Below are 12616 nucleotides of genomic sequence, written 5' to 3' on the forward strand. Positions count from 1 at the left end.
CCATTTTTCTTACCTTATTATATCTGAAAAAAAAGTTTTTGGAATTTTACCATCAGTGTGAATTCCTCAGAGGTATAACATTTGTCCCCATTAATAGAAATAGTTACAATTAAAGCTTGCTTTTCCTACCTTGTCACCACCTTGCATCTGACTTTTTCCTCCTAGACCTCTTCTATAGAAATCCAAACCATGATTTATACACACAAAATTTCAAAGGCAGATAGCTGCCTACTACTCAGAAGAAATAGCCTAATAACAGCTTTAGATGTGACTTCTACTCTTTTTCCTGCCCTCTTCCCACCCTAACCTAGTGTTTGTGTTTTATTTTATTTTTATTTATTTTGTTTGTTTGTTTTAGGGAAGGCAACCCTTGGTTGACCTCACAGATTGTAAGGACCTTGTCAGTTTACAATCCCTTATTTTTTTTTATTATTTTTTATGCCTACAGTACCTGGTCTTCCTAGGTGGTCTCCCATTCAAGTACTAACCATGCCCAACCCTGCTTAGCTTCCAAGATCCGATGAGATTGGGCTTGTTCAGGGTAGCATGGCCGTAGACTAGTGTTTGTGTTTTAATAGAAGAATCTGGAAAATAAATGGCCATGAAGATCTAAAAGAAGGAAAAATAAAATCCTATTATTAGATTCAAGTAGTAGAATTCTATGCAGAAGGTTTCTCTTTTTGGATGGGGAGCCTTATTCCACGAATGCTTTAAACCACCACATACTAAAAACTATCCACTTATGAATCTCCTGCCTACTTAGATGAAAATAATTTCAGTGATGCCTTCAGACACTGTTCATAATTAATATGTACTTTTTTCTTTAAATATGATCATTAGTAATAAAGTAAGGCTTTGCAACATGAATTTGTATTTAAATTTGTATTTAGTTTTATTATCTTCTTATTATCAAGTGTTGCATTGTGGATATTATAGTTTCGAATTTAAAAACTTACTTTTTCTTTACCCTAATTAAGCATATACAGAGCCAAAGCCCTTAATCTGACCTCACTTTTGTTCTTCTCTCCAACTCTGCTTTCAATACATTGGCCGCCTTGATGCCCCTTGAAGAAGCCAGGCACACCCTTACCTTAAGGCCTTCGCACTGTGGTTCCCTCTGTGTGAACACTCTTCTTGCATATGTCCCAATTGCTTGCTGCCTCTTCTTCAGGTCTTTGCTCAAAAATCACTTTCTGGTGAGCAAGTGTACACACACACACACACACACACACCCCTGGGAACCCCTACCTCCCTCTCTAGTTCTCTGGTTTTATTTTTTCCTCCATAATACTTACCACCTAACAAACTATACAATTTACTGTTTATTTTGTTATTATCTGTCTGCCTTCACTTCATTATAAGGTCCACAAGGGCAGGAAGTTTTGTCTTACATTCATTAATGTATTTCAGCACCAGGAATACTGCCTGGCATATAGTAAGTGCTTAATTTTCTCAATGAATGAGCCAATGAACGAATGAATGTAGACTTCTGAAAATGTTAAGTTTCAACCCTTTGTCAGATAATGTCATTAGCTAAATAAATTCTGCCTTACTTTTTTGTAACGTTCTGACTTCTCTGGGTTCAGAAATGTCATAATGTAGTACTCAGCTTACTTAAAAATTCTGCCAGCAGGAAGAAAGGGTATTGTGGATTCCTGTTGTTAAATGCAGAGGTGGAGTTGGAAAACAATCAAAAGAAATGTTCCTCATTTTTTTGGAGCAAATGAACAAATCTAGCATTTGTTTTTGAGAGAACAAATGCTCTTCACAAAAAACAGAAACTGTTCCCAAAATCTTTGAAGTGTGTCACTGATTCTTTAACCAGAAATTGGAGAAGCAAATATTCCAGTGACAAATACAGGCTTTGTTGGGATGAAAGCTAATCATAAGTTTACAAAGACTGATTGGGCATTTGGCTTGTGACTAATTCCTGGCAGTGACACAGAGAAGGCTCATAACTGGCCCAGCCGCATATATTTTAAGTAAAGACCCTGTCCTCAAAGAAGTTCGATTTTTTTTGCCCAGTATTTTCATTTGGATTAAAATAATGCATTGCTTGAGATATAACTAACATTAAGAATTCTGCCAGTCACAGCAGTTTCTATAATGGTTGAGGGAAACAGATAATTTAGGTAGAGGGATTATCATTATTTGTTTCTTAGCAGTTCCCCGTTGGCAATAATTCATTTAATTTGTTAATTGTAAAAGCACAAGAGACCATATGAATCAGAACAATGTTCCTAACAGTCTCCCACTTGCTGGGTCTGTATTTTCTGGTACAAACATTGAAGTCAACTTATTTCCTATCAATACAGTAAAAATCTTTATCAACCCCCAAGGCCTGCCCTTGATGCATTCATATAGTGATTTCAGGATGCTAGGAGCCCTCCTGGCCTACTGGCTAATGCCTAAACTTCTGCTAGAGCCCGGATTTCTTATTTAATTCTATATTTATTGAGCTGCTATTGTTGCAGTCACATATCAGATGTGGGATTAGCACTGAGTTGTCTAATATCCTCTCCCATATGCCAGAGACATTAAGCTTTAATCCTTGCTGAAATGAAAGCTCTGAGGTCACACCCACATGTAATGCTTTAGTGGCTGCATATTTTAGCTCTTTCCAGGGTACGATATCAGGATATCTGAATAACTGAAGGTAGAGAGAAGGGCTAGCATCTGTGTAAGAAAAGATATACGAGTGGAAAGTATAATAAAGAAACTTTCCCAACTTTAAAATTGTAGAGACCCAGCCTTGTCCACAAGTTATAAGCATAAAAAGATGCCAGTCGCTTGAAAATTGGTGGTTCTCTGAATAGTTGCCATGTTTTTTCCATCCTTCTTAAGACCTTGAGGTGTGTAAAAGTGCAGTAGGCAGAGGACAGATTTCCATCCGTAACCATGCGGAACAAAGAAATAATCTTTGTTTCTTGCAGACAACCTCTGGAAACTCTGTTCTAGTTCAGGTACACTTCTTCAGCAGGTACAGTGGAGCCCTTTTCAAATAAAGTCATGTGCAGAATCCCAATGTATAACACAGAGAAGAGCTAAGCTATTCTTTAGCCCGTCCTGTTAAGCCTGTGCTCAGTGCCCTGAAGAGGCTCTGTCCCGTAAGGCTGTACCGTGGCACAGGAGACACTGACCTCAGAGGTTCCTTGGTGGTTGTTACAAATGCTGTCCTCCATCCACAGAAACAGGGCCAGTTCATGGAACATGGAAGAGTAACTTTACCACTGTGGACCTTGCTTTCTTCATTTGTAAAATGGGAAAACTTTCGGTTTTGAACAGGTGTAAAAGAGTTAACATATGCAAAGGATCTGGAACAGAGTAAGCCCTCAGTAAGGAGTAGATATTTTAAAAATCCCAAATGATACAGAATAATTTAATTTGATGGGAGAAAAAATGGAAAAATCAGTAAATTTAATAAGGGCTGAAAAAATTTTTGACAGTCTGGCAATCATTTAATCATTTTTTCTCCCTCTCTTAACCCCTGTTGTGATTAATAGTTCTGTCCCAAATTACATATGTATAGTAATTGTGCCCCTTTTTGCTATAGACAAAAGTTTCTTATGTATGGTGATGCAAATGTGGATTTAAGGGTTGCTAATATTATAATGAGCCAGAAGTTAATGAACAGGAAACTTAACAAGAATGGAGCAGGCAACTTGGCACTAGAGATGGCTTCTGAGCAGGAAGTATAAACCAAGCATGTCCAGAGAGGGGAAATAATTCAAAAGACCAGAAGAGTGGACTGGAGGAGGGGCTGCTTCTGGACTGGCTGAGAACATATTTGACCATGACCTGAAGGAGAAATACAAGTGCAAGTCCCACTCTTTGCACCAAGAAAATGGAGTTTAGGATAAAGTACCCATGTACTTTCCCATTGCACAAGTAGTCTGTGTGCCATTTACCTTAGCCCTTGACTGTATCTATTTTATCTTGTTTATTCTTGGTTCAAGTGTATTAGCTCTATTACCCAGATAGGTTATAGATTTCTTCAAGACAGAGACAGCATCTTCTGCTTTATATCTCTCTCCCAAAGGTTGCCACATGGCAGGTATATTTGTATAAGGCAAGGTACAGAGGAAAACAGAAGCTATTTTAGGTATTTTAAACAAGGGAATGTATTAGAAAGTCTGTAGCTGCAAAAAAAAAAAAAAGAAAGAAAGAAAGAAAGAAAGCGGGGGGTGGGTGTTGGAGGAGCAAAAAGGAAGAAGAGGTGATACCTAGATCAGAATCAGCAAACATCCCTGGGCTAGAGCCCATGAACTTACTCTCCCTGTTGCAAGTGGATTGGAGACACTTGCATTTGATTCTGGATCTACTCCAGAGGTGCTGTGTCAACCAGAGTTGGAACCATTAAAAAAGTGCTGGTCCTTCCTGGGCTGCTGGAGTGTCCAGAACCACACCAGCCTCATTGCTACTACAGCAACTACCATCAACTGCCTCATTTTCAGTTGAAACCAAGAATCTTGTCTTTATCATTCTTTCTTCTTGCCCACCAGTACCTCCAGTTAGCAGAACCAAATGAAAAGAACTGGTAAAGTAGTGTGGAATTTAATTTGCACTCCTAGCGCAGCAGTATAGTGGGACAGGTGTGGGGCTGAGAGATGACAGATGAGTAATTATAATGGAAAGAGCACTCAATTTAAAATCAGAAGGCCTGAAATCAAGTTCGTATCTAACACTTACTAGTTATGTGATCTTGTACAAGTTACTTAACCTCTCTGAGCCTCAGCTTTCTGGCTAGTAAAATGAGAGTGATAATAGAACTGCCTGAGCTGTTTGGAGGAATAAATGAGATAATGCATATGGAAACCATTTAGAAATGATAAAGTTCTGTTTGAATGTTATCTAGGTTACATGGACCTGTTAGCAATGATCAAATTCACTGCTTATGAGACAATCATAAGGGCTTTTATATAAAGTAGAAAAGATTTCTGCCAGTTTTGCATTCACTTAGACTTCCTTTATGATACAGGAGAACATTACTAAATTGGGGGAGATGTGAGATCAGAGATACTTGTCAATTTAGCAGATTAAAAACAATTTTTTAACAATTCTCTTTTGATGGGTCACATCCAAAGATAAGCAGCTGAGCCCTCTTAGCAGCAGGAAGGAAGGACAGCTAGCTTTGGATTACACAAATGAACTTATTAAGAGGATTTATAAAGCCATCTAGTTAATCAGAAAGGAGGGGAGTGAAAAGAGCCTTTCTTAGCCAAGCCACGATTGCCTGCTGGACAATTAGAAGCACAGTTTTCATTATACTGTTGTAAGTCCTCAGTTGGGGTCAACCATATGAGTTAGGATACAGCTGGTGGGTCGATGCAGTAAGGCTGTTAATTAATCACAAGGGGTTGGAAACCGAGGACGAGGCATTCATACCCTTCGATTTCGAATGGCCCCCCGTTCCACTGCATTGACCCGCGTTTTCTGAGTTGACCTCTGTTAGATTTCTGTGAATTGTAGCATATTGAGTCCTCATTCACAAGTTGCCAGTGGAGTTGTTTAGGCAAAGCATTGATTTTGGCCTTGACTGGATGAAGATTAGGTTTAATTTCTTTCAGACATTTTAGAGTAAAATGCTAGTTTAACCAGTGTAGAAAATTTGGTGGATTTAGCTATTTACATGTTTTACAATAGTAATAATAACAACAGCTAATTCTCTTCTAATGCTTTTTATGTGTCAGACACTGTTCTAAGCACAACCACCAACTCGGCTAACTTCATAGTAACCCTATGAGGTAAGAACTGTGATCCCTATTTTTACACATGAGGAAATTGAGGCACACAGATTTTAGGTAACTCGCATAAGTCAGTCAGTAAGTGGGGAAACAGGCTTTGAACCCAGGCCGGGCTGGCTCCAGCGTGTGTTCTTGACCACTGCCTCTCAAATACTGAAACTTCTTTCATGTCTCTTCTTGGTTGGTGACTATTTACCTAACTACATTTGGCATGTTTAATAATAAAACTTCTGGGGATAAATCATAGTCTTGAATGAGCAGTCAAGTCTCAGACAGAGATTGCTTCAGCGTTTTGTGATTGTCCTTTCTGACTTTGATAATTATGTATTCAATACTCTCACTTACTGAGAATTAAAGTTTCTAAACAGTTTCTCCACAAATAAAGAAATTCATTACATAAAAGCATAAGAACAGGCATCTGGTACCAAGAGAAACTTGGACACATGTTTTTCGGATAAGGAACCAGTCTGGAGGAGACCATGGCTACTTAGTAGCGGCACTAAGGCTAGACAGCATCTGGCCCTCCACACATTTCTTTATCTTGGAACCATACAGCAATTTTACATCAGTTGCTATCACTTTAAAAACAGTTAATTTCATATAAAAATTTGAATTTCTGGCTTTTAAAAAACATTCAGTGATCTGGAAGCGCTGGGTGTGTATTCTCCCGACCATAGTCGGCTGGAGCTGAGTGACGGCAGACCCTCAGCTGTCCAATAAGCAGGGCCTGAGTCCCTGTTCCTCTGCTGGGAGATTCACCCTTTAACTGCTTAGCTCCCATAAGCATTTTAGTTTGAGACCAGTAGTTTGGAACAAAGACTTTCTGATGCCAATCAAATCTTTTTTTATACTACCGCATTGTTCTTTCAAAAAATGGTGGCCATTTACCATTAAGATACTTTAAAAAAAAAGTTTTAGTTTAAGATTATAGTCAACTTTTAGCATCTCTTATGAGATGATAAAGCTGTCTCTTTATCATCTACTCCCCACTCCTCTCCTCTCCTCCCCTCCCCTCTCCTCTCTAAGAATGTGGGGTAATGTATTAGTTTCAGGCAAGGTAAGAGAAATATTGATCACTTTCCATATTTACATGAAATATACACACACATATATTTAAAAACTGGTGACATACTAAAGAAGATATACAGAAGCAAATAAGCATATGAAAAGATGCTTTATCATATGTCATCAGGAATATGCAAATTAATAATGACTGTATGACACCACAAAAGACCCCAAATAGCCACAGCCATCTTGAGAAAGAGGAACAAAGCTAGAGGAATCACAATCCCTGCTTTCAAACTATTACAAAGCTATAGTAATCATAACTGTATAGTAATAGTATAAAAATAGACACACTGATCAGTGGAACAGAATAAAGAGCCCAGAAATAAACCTACACATATATGGTCAATTGATTTACAACAGAGGAGCCAAGAATATACAATGCGAAAAGGACAGTCTTTTCTATAAATCTTGTGAAAACTGAACAACATACAAAAGAATGAAATTGAAGCACTAACTTACACCATACACAAAAATTAACTGAAAGTGGATTAGAGACTTGAATGTAAGACCTGAAACCATAAAATTCCTAAAAAAAAATATAGGTGGTAAGCTCCTTAAAATTGATCTTAGAGATGATTTTTGGATTTGACACCAAAAACAAAGGCAACAAAAGCAAAAATAAGCAAGTAGACTACATTAAATTAAAAAGCTTTTGTACAGCAAAGAAAACCAAGAAAAAATGAAAAGGCAACTTTCTGAATGGGATAAAGTGCTTGTGAATCATATCTGATACAGGGTTAATATCCAAAATATATAAAGAACTCATGCACTTCAATAGCAACAACAACAAAAAAAATCCAATCAAAAAATGGGCAAAGAAAATGTCTAAGGAGACATTTTCCCAAAGAAGACATGCAGATGGCCAACAGGTATATGAAAGATGCTCGAAAAGTTGCTGGACATCACTAATCATCAGGAAAATGCAGGTCAAAACCACAATGAGATATCACCTTTCACAAGTTACAATGACTACTATAAAAAAGACAAGAAATAACAAGTGTTGGTAAGGATGTGGAGAAAAAGGAACCCTTGTGCTCTGTTGGTGAGAATGTAAATTGGTGCAGCACTATGAAAAACAGAGTGGAAGTTTCTCAAAATATTAAAAATGTAACTACCATATGATCCAGCAATTCTACTTCTGGGTATTTATCTGAAGAAAACAAAAACAATAACTTCGAAAGCATGTATGCTTCCCATGTTCATTGAAGCATTCTTTATAATAGCCAAGATATGGAAACAACCTAAGTTTCCACTGATGGATGAATACATAAAGAAGATGTGGTGTACACACACACACACACACACACACACACACACACACACACACACACAAAAGAATATCATTCAGCCATAAAAGAGAATGAAATCTTGTCATTTGTGACAACATAGATGGACCTTGAGGGCATTATACTAAGTAAAATAAGTCAGACAGAGAAAGACAAATACCATATGATACCATATGTGGAATCTAAAATAAATTTAAAAATAATTCTAGATACAGTGAACAGATTGTTGGTTTCCAGTGGCAGGGGTGGAAAGTGAATGAAATGGGTAAAGGAAGTCAAAAGGTACAAACTTCTAGTAATAAAATAAATAAGTCATAGGGATATGGTTTATAGCATGGCAACTATAGTCAGTAATCTCACATTACATAGTTTAAAGTTTCTAAAAGAGTAAATCGTAAAAGTTCTCATTACAAGAAAATAAATTCTGTAACTATATGGTCATGGATGTTAACTAGACTCATTGTAGTGATTATTTCACAGTATATACAAATATCAAATCATTAAGTTATATACCTGAAACTAATATAATGTATATCAGTTATACCTCGATAGTAAAAAAAGAAACCAAAACAACAACAACAACAATGAGATACCAGTACACACTTACCAGAATGGCCTGAACAAACTCCAGCACACTGACAATGTCAAATGCAGATAAGGATTAGAGCAATAGCAACTCTCATACATTGCTGGTCAGAATGCAAAATGGTACAGCCACTTTGGAAAACAGTTTGGAGATTTCTTACAAAACTAAACATATTCTTATCATATACTTCTTAGTATTTACTCAAATTAGCAGAAAATTTATGTTCATGCAAAAACCTGTACATAGATGCTTATAGCAGCTTTATTTATAATTACCAAAACTTGGAAGCAACCAAGATGTCCTTCAGTAGGTGAACAGATAAATAAACCGTGGTACATCCAGACAATGGAATATTATTCAGGGCTACAAAAAATGAGCTAGCAAGTCATGAAAAGATATGAAGGAACCTTAAATGACTATTACTAAGTGAAAGAAGCCAATTTGAAAAGACTACATTATTGTAGAATTCCAAGTACATGACATTCTGGAAAAGGCTAAACTATGGAGACATTAAAGAGACTTGTGGTTGCTAGGGATTGGGGTCGGGGGGGCGGGATGCATAAACAAGAGCACAGAGGATTTTAAGACACAGAAAATCTCTGTATATTATAATAATGGATAAATGCCATTATACATTTGTCCAAATATATAGAATGTACAACCCCAAGAGTGAACCCTCAGATAAACCATGGATTTTGGTGAGTATGATAAGTCAGTATAGGTTCATCAATGGTATCCATTCTGGTGGGGGATGTTGATATGCGGGGGACTGTGCATGTGGGGGACAGAGACTACAGTGGGAAATCTTTGTATCTTCCTCTCAATTTGTTTTTAACCTAAAACTGCTCTAAAAAAAAATAAAGTCTTGAAAAAATTTCTTTGAAAAACAAAACACTGGTGATGCTGTCATTAGTCAGTTTTTATGACCAATGTTTAGCTGTCAAGAATGACATGTTTGAACTAGTTGAAGTCGACTTGTGTTTCTCTACGTCATTATGCCAGTCATTAAATTGCATGAATTTCTGGTTTTCTAATTATGTATCATAAGGCTTATGACCTCTAAGCATTTGCTTGCTATCTGGCTATTTTTAATTCAAAAATAAATTGCATAATGAAACTAATTCTATTTTCCATTGAGATAATGTATTTTTAATTACTCAGACAGGAGTCAGATTAAGTAATATTTACCCAAAGTAAATGCAGGAGATAATAAAATATCTTCTTGGCATGTTTAATTCAAAACAGTCATGTATACAAATTACTTTGGTGTTGGATTAGAGGTATATGGAGGAAGGGTTTGCCCAGAAACAAAGCTCTTTTCTTTTGATCTTGTATATTTCATCTGCCAACAGCTAAGCGATTAGATTCTGGAATTGCCAGGTTTTTTTTGTAGACCCATTGGAAATGTGACTAATCCCAAGTGGTTTTGTTCATGCTCATGTACAGATCGGTCTCTGAAAGTGCCCAGATGTGACCAGTAACTCCAGCTTTGTAGTGCTGTCTGTCTGGCAACAGAAACCCTATTTGCAGTAGTTAACTATCTTTTTTACATTTGCCATGGTCCAGCGATGTTGCAGAGCTTTGTGGCTTCAGTAGCTAGTTGATGACAATCAGCAGATTCTAAAGCCTTTTCAGAATGCTGAAAGAATAGATAATGATAGTGCACAATGCTGAAATGACGAAAGGAATAATGGATATTCAAATGTTGATGCAATATAGCTTCCAAAAAACGATTACAGTTCATTTTCTCTGATTAGCTTTTCAAGTTTTGACTTTAATTCTTTATTGTTAAACTTCTGTAAGATGGCATTCAGAAAAACATTACCACATGAAATCTGTTAGAAATGTTTAGACAGTTGTCATCACAAAGAGTAAAAATGCCTGCTTTGTTCTGTACTGTTGACCCTGCTCTGTCCTATGCTGATAGTTGCTGATTCAACTTTTTAAGGATATAACGATTCCTTTTTAAATGTCTGAGGGGAATGTTTTTTAGCTTGTGTATGAGATAGGAATGGTGTTCAGCTGACAGAAACTTGGAAAAGAGTGAGTTAAATGAAGTAGTAGTATTTTTACACAGGACAAAGAAGTCTAGCTTTTCGCTCCTGAGGACAGTATGGCACTCTACAGGTTATGATCAAGACACGATCCTTCTTGCTTTCTGTTCTGCCCTCTTTAGGTCGTTCCTCTATTCCTCCTTTGAATTTACTACTGGAAATGTCCACATTTTATGCAGCAAGAATGAAAAGGGAAAGAAGGATGAATACCTCATCACAGTATTATTTTTTCATCTGACAAATTTATTGGATGTAGCACTGAATCCTGTCCTTTGGGACTCCGAGGTGAAATGGAGCCCTCGAAATTTGATGAGGCTAATGTTTAAGCCTCCCTATTACCTAAAACCTTCCAAATTTATATTTAGTGGCACCATGGGTTTGCCGTAATGTGGGAAATGTATTTTTTCCTCCTCACAGGTTTCCTTTCAGGAAAGGAGTAACTCCACAATTCCATTATTAGTTAGATTACAGTGTTTTTCATACTTTAGTGTGTATCAGAATCATCTGAAGAGTCTGTTGTGATACGGAACCTAATCCCATCTCCAGAGTTTCTGATTCAGTGGAGCTGGAGTAGGGCCCAAGAACTTGCCTTTCGAGCAAGTTTCCAGGTGATGCTGATGCCAATGGTCTGGAGACTGCACTTTGAAAACCACTGAATTAGAAGAATTTTATCTACAACAGGTCAAAATTCTTGCTTGTGGGGAATTCCCAGATAAGGCTCTGAAGCTTTAAGTTCTGTGACTTACCTTTTGATTGGATTTAATTCAACAATCATGTCTTGATTGCTTGGTGTGCCTGGCCCCTGATAGACCTGCTAATCCTGAGAAGAGAAGCAAAGATGAGTCAGACAAAGACTCAAAAAAGATCACAAACATATGTCAAGTACCTAAATAACTACACTGGGAGGCAGTGAATCTGTACTTTTTCTGTTTATACTGTTTATACTGTTGTCTTTACATATAAGATTTTTAATGGAATGCCAAATTTCTTTGATCATACTATTCCAATTATTCTAATGGCTAATCTGCATTTTTATTTAAAACAAGGGGTTATGTCCTGTGACCACCTGGAGCCCTAGATAACTTTTGTTTCAGGAAACCCTATACCAATTCACTGCATGTGCTATTCCAAGCAGACCCCAAAAAATTGAAATGGAGAAAAGCCATCATAAGCAATAACAGAGATGCAAGGTCTAAATCATAACCTTTGGCTGTAGAAATAACTCATATCTCCTCCCACAGAAGGCAAATTACACCTGCATCAAAGATAAAAATAATTCAGCAAATTCAGTAGTGATGGCCCATATGGTTAGTTATATGGCATCTTTTTAGTGAGGGAAACACTTTCTTAACTGTTATTCTTCCTCTCCTTACTTCTTCCTCCTCCCCCTGGCTCCTGTGGATTACTAATTTACCCTGAGAAGCATTTAGAGACTGGAGGTGGTAATCGGGAAAGGTTCTAATATAATTTAAACTGTCTACCAACCTGAGAAAGGATTCATGTCTCCGATAAAATATACTCTTAAGCAAAGACATGAGAATACAATAAATGTGTGAATCCATGCAAAGTGAGCTAAAAATAAAAGTTTCTTATTGAATATAAACTGATTGGCATAGAGAGACACATTTACAGTAGCTTACTTACAGTTCTCAAAACACTATACTGATGTACATTTTCCATGTGCCATTGAGCAACGATTGCTAATACATGCATTTTCATATAAGAAAATGTACTTAGAGTTTAAACAAACCTCTTTTTTGTGGCCATAAAAATTTCCTGTTTAGGATTTCTGAAGATTTAAAAACTTACTGTACTGGAACCTCACTATATAAGATCTGCCCGAAAATAATATAATTGACATTTCTGATCCTATAGACA

General features: G+C 37.0%; 1 protein-coding gene and 1 pseudogene across 17 annotated transcripts in view; one reads left to right on the forward strand and one right to left on the reverse strand.

Annotated features, from left to right (window-relative positions):
* The window catches only part of NRCAM (neuronal cell adhesion molecule), a 259076-nt gene that overhangs the window by 141907 nt on the left and 104553 nt on the right, over positions 1-12616 (forward strand). The gene's annotated exons all lie outside the window — the stretch shown is intronic.
* Positions 440-558, reverse strand: LOC112473585 (annotated as a pseudogene).

The sequence above is a fragment of the Pteropus alecto genome, unplaced genomic scaffold (assembly GCF_000325575.1).
Source record: "Pteropus alecto unplaced genomic scaffold, ASM32557v1 scaffold109, whole genome shotgun sequence".
In the NCBI taxonomy this organism is placed as follows: Eukaryota; Metazoa; Chordata; class Mammalia; order Chiroptera; family Pteropodidae; genus Pteropus; species Pteropus alecto.